Source organism: Chinchilla lanigera, unplaced genomic scaffold (genome assembly GCF_000276665.1).
Source record: "Chinchilla lanigera isolate Chin_1 unplaced genomic scaffold, ChiLan1.0 scaffold00030, whole genome shotgun sequence".
Lineage (NCBI taxonomy): Eukaryota > Metazoa > Chordata > Mammalia > Rodentia > Chinchillidae > Chinchilla > Chinchilla lanigera.
The window spans coordinates 22,064,919-22,075,532 of record NW_004955431.1 but is presented as its reverse complement, the minus strand read 5'-3'; the positions used below and the strand labels follow the sequence as shown (position 1 = coordinate 22,075,532).

The following is a 10,614-nucleotide window of genomic DNA, read 5'->3' as shown; positions in this document are numbered from 1 at the left end:
AAAAAAAAAAAAAAAAAAAAACCAAATAAAATATATATGGTCATCAGATTCCCAGGTAAAGATAGTAAATTGATCCCAAGTGTCTGATTTTTCTTCTCTTGAATGCATAAACCAGTTGTATATTCATGCAATGGAATATTATTTGACCACAAAAAAGAATCAAGTATTGAAACATGCTACACCAGGGTAAACCCTGAAAACATCATGCTAAATGCAAGAAACTAGACACAAAAGACCACATATATGGCTCCATTTACATGAAATACCCAGATTAAGAAAATCCATGGTGACAGAAAGTGATTAAATGATTCCTACACTGGATAGAAATGAGAAGTGACTACTGCTGGGTATAGGTTTCTTTCCTGGGTGTTGAAAATGTCCTAAAATTAGATTGTGATGGTGACACAACTCTGAATACATTAAGAACTGGTGAACTGTACACTTTAAAGGGGTGGATTCCATGGAATGTGAAAAATGTCCCAAAGCTGTTTAGATATCTTATTAATTGTAAGAAAACTGGCAAAATATAGAGATGTGGTCAATATTTCATAGGACTAGAACAAGTTTCCCAGTTTGATGACTCATGGGGTTCCTGTGAGAACATTTTCAATTTGCAATAACCTTGTAAAGTGCATTGGTCTTCAAACGATGAAACAAGTCAGCATTTGGTAATTAGAGGTTCCCCAAAGTTCAGCGGTCAGGTTTTTACTCAATCAGAAAAGTAGGTCAGGAAATGTTGTTTTACAATGTCTTATAACCTAACCCTAACACATGCTTATTAACTGTTTACAGGGGTTTATTAGGACCTATTTGTCTTTTGGGGTGACACTAAGAAGAAAAGGAAAAAAAGTGGTCAGCCAGGATTCTCACTGAAGTTTTCTTTACTAAAGCTGACTTCTTGGTCCCTTGGGTGTGAAATGGAGTGGGAGCAAAGAGCCCATGTGTCACAGTGATTACAGAGCCAGACTCTGCACACGGATAAGCCTAGCTTGGAATAGTGTCCCTGCCACTTAGTAGCTGGGTGTCTCGAGTCACACAGCTCCCCTGTGCCTCCATTTCCTGCTCTCTAAAATGGGAATACTATACAAAGTCCAGTATTTGAGGGCCAGGCCTAATCTACTGTAGCATGCCTAGAAGTGGTACATTTATTTTGAAAAGATTGTTAGTAGGCATTCACAGTAGTATATCTTGGTGGTCTTTTTCCTGACTTAAAAAAGGGGATGGGCATCTCCAATAGAACAGGATCTTATTCTTCTTTGTTATTAGTTCTGTTTCATTTTGATGTGTTTATTATTAAGTTACTCATCAAAACACTTTTCTGAAACTCTGCTATCGGTCAGGAAGCTAAGAATTAAAGTACTTGATTGCCAAATATGAATTTTCTTGTCTAATGTGGCTCCACTTCTCCTAAGCAAAAGTGTATAGAGTACAGAGTCAGAGTGAGCTGCCAGGCTGCTGAATTCCATCCCTTTAATGAGTTGGAGGCAGAAAGGAATGCTATGAGAAAGAGGGGTTGTATATCTCCACAGCACAAAACTGTCCTCTAAAGCCCTAATAATCCCAGAGATTTCTTGCAGGCTAAGCAGAAATATGTGTTTACGATACAAACATCCCAATGACCTATCACTCAATCATCCATGGAATTCTTCTTTTTATTGCCCTCAGATTTGGACAAGAGAAGAGCGGCCCCTAACCTCAAGGACCACACAATACCGCACACACATTAAAGAACATGTATATATCCTTGTCGCTTGGGCTCTGGTAACACTGGCACGTCACTACACCCAACCTTAAACATCCATTCTTGAGCCCAACATTATTCATGCCTCAGAGACTATTTTTCCACATTTCTGGCCTTTTGTTCTCTCTGGTCTAAACAGGTTGCTCCTGCCAGTATCAGAGCTAGGCACTGCCTCAGAGCACAGAGGGCCGACACAGCAAGACCCCTTAGTAAGAAAAAAGGCAAAGTAATTAACTTGTCAATTCCTTCCTCCCAGAGAACATGAATGAAATAGATTTGGTATAGCAAAGTATCTTTCCCTGTAATGCTGAGCATCTTTTTTCTTTTGTATTCTATTTGTGGTTCCTAAAGTACTTGTGAAGTACCGTGTTGATGCCAAAAATGCACACGGGTAGTTCAGAAATATACACTAATGATAAAAGAATTCACATTACTCATTTATAAGGCTAGATAACAGAAGTGAAGTGTGATCCTGATTTTTTCCTCTTTTTTATTTGAATCTTTCTTCTTCTTTCTTTCTTTCTTTCATCCTTTCTTTCTACTAAGGATTGAACACAGTCCCTCTCAAATGGTAGGCATGCACTCTACCTCTGAGCTACATTCTCAGCCCCTCAAATTTAAGATTTTTCTGGCTTAGTCTCTCAAATAGCTGAAATTATAAGCATGTGCCACCACACCCAGCTCTAATGGTTATTTATGTTGGCAATTCAGTTGACAGAATGAATGCTGGAGTTGTGAATAGCGTTTTTTCTAATTATTTAAAATTGTTTTCCATTGTCAACATTTAAATAAAAGTCCCAGCTTTATTAAAATATTTTTTTTTTGCAATAGTGGGGATTAAATCCAAGACTTTGTACTGAATTATGTCTGAGTTTTTTTTTTTTATTCTAAGACAGGGTAAGAAAGAGTTTTGCTAATTTGCTCAGGCAGCACTTGCATTTGCAACCCTTCTGCCTCAGTTTCCCAGAGTGTTGGGATTATAGGCATGAGCCACCATATCTGTCTTTCACGTTTATTAATTATAATTCCTAATTTACCTTTAATGTTAATAATTTCCATTCTTTAAAAATAAATTTTCTTCTAAAATATTCAATTTTATTTCTACATTTAATTTCATTTTATACTTTTGATGGAAATAAACTCAAATTTGACACTTTTTGAACATAAATATAGATTTTAAAATTTTTTTAAATTTTAAAATATAGTTTTTTTAATTCTTTAGGTAATTATCATCAAAATCATACAAATTACTTATACTTTGGTCATAATTATACAACTAGTAAGTTTTTCTGCTACAAAAGGAAAAATATAGGGACTAGATGATCATTCATAAACCATGTATTTATCCATCAATAGTATGTGCCTAGTAGTTAAATTTAGCTATTTTATGTTTTATGGACTTTCAGATATATGAATACTGTAATTTTCCAATTTTAAAAAATTTTACCATTTATAAAGCCATACTTATCAGTATAGGAATAGAAGATAAATATTGTTTAACAGTTCTATTTATAATTTTTAAACATTTAGTCTGTTTTTCCCTATATCTTACACACCATAAAGGTTAAGGATGGGCCCAGACGGTTTAATCAGATAATCTGATTATTCTTTTTCTAAAATGTAACTAATGATTACTAACTTACTGAAATTAAATGTGTGCCAGGGCTAGCTACATAGAATCTCATGTAATATCTCATTAAATTCTCTCGAGAGCCCTGTCTCATTATCTCCACTTTACAGAAAGGAAAGTGAGGCTTGACCCACTCGTATAACTTGCTTATGGTCACACAATCACTAAGTCTCGGAGCTGGAATCTGAATCCAAGAGGCTTGAATAACTCTGGGCAAGCAGACTCAGGGAGAGATGAAGTTGTTCCAGGGAACATCTCTGAGGTAACAAAGGCTGCCAGTTACCTGAACAGACAAGCAGGAGCACCAGCTGATCAATTCTACATGTTCTCTGGGGTTCAACAATGGGTGGATGAGAAAAATATCCCATTTATTTTTGTTACTCTTGAATGCTCAGTCTCTCTCTCTCTCTCTCTCTCTCTCCTTTCCTCCTTCCTACCTTCCCACCTTCCCTCCCCCATCTCCTTCCCTCCTTCCCTCCCTTCCTTCCTTTCATCCTTCCTGCCTGCCTGTGTGCAAATATATACTGAGATAGTACTATTTACTAAGCACAATGCCAGATACTGAACAAAATGTACAAGGTCTTATTCTTATAGAACTTACCATCTAGTTGGGAGATAAACTGCAAACCAACACAAAAATAATGAAAATTACAGTAATAAAGGCTATTAAAGAAAAGTAGAGAGTGCTTGGATGTCAGGAATGTGACATATCGAGTTAACCATCAAAGGGTCAGAAGACTATCCCAGGCTGAGAAAGTAGCTTGCATAGAAGCCCAGTGAACAGAGGGTGCCTGTTGGTTAGAGCAAGAAGGTCCTAAGAGGAGATCAGTAAAGTTGGATGTATACAGGGGGAAACGTTCCAGACCTTTTGTCTCAAGGGTCTCCACATTACAGCCCACTGGCCAAATCCAACACGCTTCCTGCTCATATAAATAAAGTTTTATTGGAGCACAACCATATCCATTTGTTTACTGCCTATGACTGATGCTTTCAGCTGCAACAGCAAGGTTGAATAGTTGCAATGAGGCCACTATGCCCCACAAAGCCTGAAGTATTTATTCTCTGCCCTTTCAGAAAACGTTCACAGGCACCTGACCTAGTCAGTGGAGATCAGAGCTTTACAGCCGATCAAAGATCATAGGCTTTATCTTAACCCTAACAGCAGTGGGAAACCAGTGAAGTGTTTTAAGAGGGAAGAAGATAGGGAACGATAGGCTTCAGTTTTATAAGAAGTAATTAGAGGCCAAGTAACTACCTACTCTGCCAGGATATCCCAGTTCAGCCCTTCCAAAGACCTCTTTCAAAGGACTGTGGCATTACTCTCTGCAGGTATGGGCTCCAGGTGCTTTCTTGCCTGTGGCTGGAGTCCCTTGTCATTTTCTTCTTATCTGATCTTCCATATTAGTCAGATTATTTGGGGAGCAAATGATAAAACATATACCAGCTATAAAGAAAAAAAAAAGAATGGGCAGGCAATAAGTTTGTTCCAAGAAAGAGCAACAGAAAACAGAGCCTGCGGAACCTGAGCCAATAGCTCATCGTATTGAGAACCATCTGTCTCTCCACTCACCTCTTATCTTTCCATGACTGATTGGCTTCCTGTGCAAATAGACGTTCTCCACTGAGTGATGCCAGATGGCACTCAGCAATAAGAGAGAACTTATTTTCTACAGCAGCATGTAGATTCTGACTGGCCCCCTGTGAGACACGTGCCTAGCCGCTCTAGAGCAATCACTGTGGTCAGAGGGACTGGGTACACAAATTGGCCAGACCTGTATCAGTTATGTAACTACCCTTATATATGTGTGTGTGGGGGGGGTAAAACTGAGAACTCTAGGAGAACAATATCATAGAGGAAAGGAGAGGTTCCCCTTCCAAAAAATAATAGTAAGGGCTATAATTCCAGCACTCTTGGAGACTGAGGCAAGAGAATGGAAAATTTGAGCCTAGTCTGGGCAACTTAGTGAATTAGATCCCATCTCAAGCCCTAGTTTGAATCCCCCAGGGAATCAGCAGAGTTGCATGCCTTCTGGAGGCTGTAGGGAAGAAGTCACTTCCTTACCCTTGCCAGCTTTCAGAGGTTGAATGTACTAGACCCTTCCTTCTGCAAAGCCAGCAATGGCCAGTTGAGTCATTCTCATATCACTCAGACTCTCCCTCCTGCCTTCCTCTCTACTTTTAAAGATCTTTGTTATTATACAGGGCCCAACTAGATAATCCATATTAATCTTATCTGAAGGTCAGCTGATTAGCAAGCTTAATCCCACTTTTATTAATGTCCCTTTACCTTACAACCTAGATATTCAGGTCCTGGGGATTCAGACATGGACGTCTTTGAGAGGCCATTATGAACATGATCACAAAATATGGTAAACACTTAAATTTTTTGAAAAGTTATTACTATAAAAGACATATTATTAATTCCCCTCAAAATACTTTCCCTCCCTTCAAACACACTTACCCCATGTTCTTGCCATCTTCTGAAGCAATTCTAGAAGTCCTCTTTGGAGAGTATCTTTAGTGCAATTCCAGAAGTCCTCTTTGGAGAGTATCTTTAGTTGCATTGTCGTGGCTGCCTCTGTGTCCAAAATTGTTTTAAAATATTCAGCTTTCACGGTCATTTGGACTTTGGAGAGAAGCCAGAAGTCTCACAGTGCCAGAACCAGGGAATAAGGTGGATAAGGATACATCACCATGCTTTTATTTGACAGAAATTTTCATAGTTGATCAACAGGATGATAAAAAATACAGTGAATGTCCAAATTTTAAAAATTATTACTGTAAAACATACATTGCCATTAATCCCTTTCAAAATACCCAAGATATTCCTCCCCACTCTCTATATATTTATCCTACAGCTCTTGGCAATGCATCCTTCTTTTTTTCTTTCTTGTAGCTCTGGGTTTGAACTCGGATCTCTGCACATACTAAGCATGGGCTCTGCCACTGAGCTGCATTTCCAGTCCCAGCTATGGAGCCTTTACTGTAATGTTTTTTAAAAATTAAAAATTCATTATGCGTACTGTATCTTTCTATCACCCTTTATATTCACTCATCAAAGAAACAATTGGTGGGTTTGGAACAGATGGGCACCATGATCAGATTTATATTTTAACACAATCACCGTGGCTACTGTGTTGATTATCAGTGTCCCAGTAGCCATACAGCTATCGGTGGCGTGAACAGAAGTAGAAAAGCCAGTTAAGTCATCATATAAATCAACCATCATATCTGTTTCCTAGGCAGAGAGGAGGGAGAGGGAAGGACCAAAACCACGGAGCATGATAAGATTGGGCATTTTGAAGAACTCCTACCCAACTTCTGCTTATATCCCACTGGTCGCTTTTATCTGTAAGGCTGGTTGGAAGTATCTTTCTTTTAAATAACCGTGAACACTTTGCTGCTTTCAAATTCTTCTTCAGAATGAAAGAAGAGTGAAAATGTATAGGAGAACCAACCAACACTCTTTGCTACAAGCCTCGGAACGGGGAAGAGAAAACATGTTCTATGAGCATAGAGCAGGGGTGAAGCCTATGCTAGAGACAGGAAGTCTCTTAGAGAGAAATACTTCAGTCTACGCTTGAAGGACAGGCAGAGCTGCCTCTCAAAGCAAGAGCAAGAGCAGGAGTTTCTGGTAGAAGAAACAGGATCTGCAAAGGCAAGGAGGAGGAGAAAGAAGAAGCCACAAGGAGGAATCTCAAGAAGTTCAGGAAGGCCAGAGCACAGAAGTAAGAAGTGGAAGTGTTAGGTGATGGGCTGCAAGAGTGGGCAGAGGCTAGATGGTGACAGGGTTAAGGAATCAGACTTGGGAAGTAGCACTCCACCCAGAAGCCTGTGTGAAGCTGATGAAAGACTGCAAGCAGGGAGTAGCTTAATTTGGCTTGGCAGCAGAGCTGTGAAAGAAGTGAGGAAAGTTGGAGGTGGTTAAATATGTCAGGAGACAATAGTAGGAATTTAGGCTATGGATGGATGGCAGTGGCCCAAACTGGAGTAGCATCAGGGGAAGGACACAAGTGGAACAGCTTGAAGAAAATTTAAAATACAGAGGATAGGGGGTGTGGCTCAGTGATAGAGCGCTTGCATAGCATGCATAATGCCCTGGGTTCAATCCCCAGCACAGCAGTCGGGGAGGAGAAGGGAGATAGAGACAGAGAGACAGAGACAAGAGAGATAGAGACACAGAGGCAGAGAGAGAGACAGAGATACAGAGGCAGAATCACACAGAGAGATAGAGAGGGAGACAGAGAAGAGAGAAAAGAGAGAGAGAGATCAGTCCTCAGGAGGCATACAAACGCTACTTAAGGCCTCATCTCCTTAAAAAGGCTCTGATACCCTGGCATAGCAGTCACACTCTAATCACAGCACTCTAGGAGCCTGAGGCAAGAGGATTTTAGATTTGAGCCCAGCTTAGGCAACTTGCTTCCAAATAAAAAAGTAAAACGGGGCTAGGGATGTAGCTCAGCAAGAAGGCCCTCAGTTCAATTTTTTGTACAACTAAAAAAAGAAAGAAAGGAAGGAAGGAAGGAAGGATGAAAGGAAGAATGAAAGGAAGAAAAAAGATAGAGAGATGTGATTATCAGTGTCCCAGGAAGGGAACGGAGCAAAATGACAAAATGACCTGTGGAGACAGCTCCAGAGTTTAGTTCAGTTTCTGATTTGTAATAAAGGAGAGTTGAAAGTGGCAGATAGACTCAGATGAGAGATAAGATGTTTTGAGCTTGGCAAATACAGTAATTAAAGTGTAAACTATATAGAATTTAGAGCTATTATTAGACTCTTCTCGATGTATTACTAGCAGTTTTTCCTTTCAATTGAGAAAGAAAAAAAAAAACATTACTATTACTCCACTAGTCCATAGAATGTTGAATGAGTCCCCAGAAGGATCAGAATCAGCTCACCTGTTCTCTTCATTCCTGAAAGTTCCATCAGTGTAGGGTCATCACTTGTATCAGTTCCCTCAGGACCTAGCATTGAAGGCCTTGCTCCAGGAACCCCCTACACACAGAGGGTGTTTTTCCCTATGGGTGACTTTTCTCCATCATCATCCATATTAACCTTCTGTCACTGAGACAAAATATATGAAATCCAAAATTTGAAGGAGGAGAGATTTCCTTTCGGCTCACGGTTTTAGAGGTTTCAGGCCAAGATCAGGAGGTCCAGAGCAGAAACATCAGAGAGGAATGGCATGGTAGAGAAAAGCTGCTGAACTCTTGGCATCTGAGAAGCAGAGAGAAGGGAAAGCACCAGAAAGGAAGAGGCCAGGGATCAGATAGAGCCCCCAAGGTCATGCCTCCATGACCCACTTCTTCCAACTAAGCCCATCTCCTGATAGTCCATTTAGCTATGGATTCACCAGTAGGTTAATCCATTGATGAAGTCCATACCCTCACAATCCAATCACCTTTTCTGCAGTCTGTTAAGCCAGTCAAGTTGTCAAGATTAACTGGCACACCATCTCCAGATGCAGAATTGACAGGCAACTTTAAAATGACCATCTTTCCTGTTAACAACCTAAACAAGGAAACATGTTTAAAGTTTGACCCCACTTGGTGTCCTGTATGGTGTTGTCAAGGGAAGAATGAGTTTCAAGAAAGAGAAATGATCCTTACTGTCAGAGGAGTGAAGTGGGAGGCCAGGTCCTCTCTTGAGCACGGTGAAGGGCAGGTGAGGTTGGGAGGACTGAGACTGGTCCAGGTTTGATGGTATCGTCGTGGAAATGGGAGAAGACACAGGCTGGAGTAATGGAGGAGTGGTGGTGTGCTGTGAGAGTCCTAATGAGAATAAGGTCCATCAGTTTACAGATGCAGAGGAGGAGGAGGTAGTTGGATTATTCTAGAGTGAAGATCTTGAAGGTGGAGGAGACAGAGGGAAAAGTGTTCATGCCAAGTTCTTATTAAACACCTTTGGAGACTTCACAAAGTTTGTCAGCTAGAATCCAGCCCTGGCCCTGACATTTGTCCCTCCATAACTTAGCTGTTGTCCACTTTGCTGGCTTATCTTCTTTCCCTCCTTCCTGAACCAACCCTACTCATACCACCTAGGACTGCCATCCTGCTCTCAGTTTCTCTAAACTGCTGACTTTCCAACTTCTGAACTATTGCTTCATTCTGATTAGAACACCTACCTAATCCTCAATGGTTAAAGCAAATTTCCACCTTCCTCACAAAGCCTCCTCCTGACTTTACCTAGCCAGAATCCATCTCTTGTGCTCCATCAAACTAAAACTTCCCTTCATGTTTCTCTGTCCTTCTCTATGGAGAAGCTGTCTTGCCTTAGACTAGCAAATCAAAAGCAGCAAACTCTTGGGCATAAATAACTGGGCTTTGTGACCAACTGGAGATTCTCTCCCAGGACCTGAGATTGAACTAGCAGGATACAAGAGACATAGGTCCCTCTCAATTTTGGTTCTACACTGCCTGCATGCTGAGGTCATGGCAAAAGGAGGAACCAAGGGCCTTATAGAGTATCATGGCACAGACCTGCAGAGACAGGTGGAGATAAAATAGGATATGGGGTATGGTGGTGCATACCTGTAATCCCAGCACTTGGGAAGCAGAGGCAGGAGGATTGCTGCAGGTTCAAGGCCAGTCTAGGCTACATAGTGAGTTCAAGGCCAGTTTGAAATACATAGGGAAACTCCGTCTCAAAAAGCCAAAAGAAAAAAAAAAAAAGATAGAATACTGGGTAAGAATTGGGGGGAGGTGCTTCTTGCTCCAGGGTTTCCATTAAAGCCCCAGCTAAACATCTTGCAGCTGAGTTCTGGCAGTATTCCAGTACTTTAACATGAATCCAATTTCAATTAGGTTACCCTAAGGCAGCTTCTGTTCCTAGCAGTCAACAGTCCCCACCCCTGAACCAAAGGATTCTTGTGCGTCTGTTAGAGCAGGGACTACCTGTTATCATCAAAGTTCTGGTGGTGTGCATCTGCTTCCACCTGGCTGGCACCCCTGAGGGCAGGGACTATGTCCTGTTCATTCAGCACCCCAGGAGCCTGGCACATGGGGTACTCAAAAATAGTTTATACTGTCACAGTTCATAAAATCATTTGAAGTATCATTTTAAGAAATATTTGAAACTTCTCTTAGTTTCCCCCTATTTTGCTATACTTGCCATATATATATATATATTAATCAAATTGGCTTTCATGTACTCACAAACTCCCTATATTCACATGCTTTGGCTTTCTCCTTCTATTTGGTATTTACCAGGAAGGATTCCAAGTTTGGCAGCATCAGAGACCCAT

The 10,614-nt window shown here is 40.7% G+C and overlaps 1 long non-coding RNA gene across 2 annotated transcripts in view; it reads right to left on the bottom strand.

Moving 5' to 3' along the window:
• LOC102029776 overlaps window positions 1–9,934 on the bottom strand; it is a 22,032-nt gene extending 12,098 nt beyond the window's left edge. The window contains exons 1-6 of one of the 2 annotated variants that reach the window (XR_001234582.1): window positions 9,902–9,934; window positions 8,981–9,142; window positions 8,773–8,882; window positions 8,270–8,588; window positions 5,833–6,068; window positions 4,627–4,815 (exon numbers count right to left, since the gene is read on the bottom strand). This is a non-coding gene — a long non-coding RNA (uncharacterized LOC102029776). The remainder of the gene's footprint in view (window positions 1–4,626; window positions 4,816–5,832; window positions 6,069–8,269; window positions 8,589–8,772; window positions 8,883–8,980; window positions 9,143–9,901) is intronic. The other variant, XR_261492.2, reaches the window with a different exon arrangement.
• Between the last annotated feature and the right edge of the window lie 680 nt (window positions 9,935–10,614).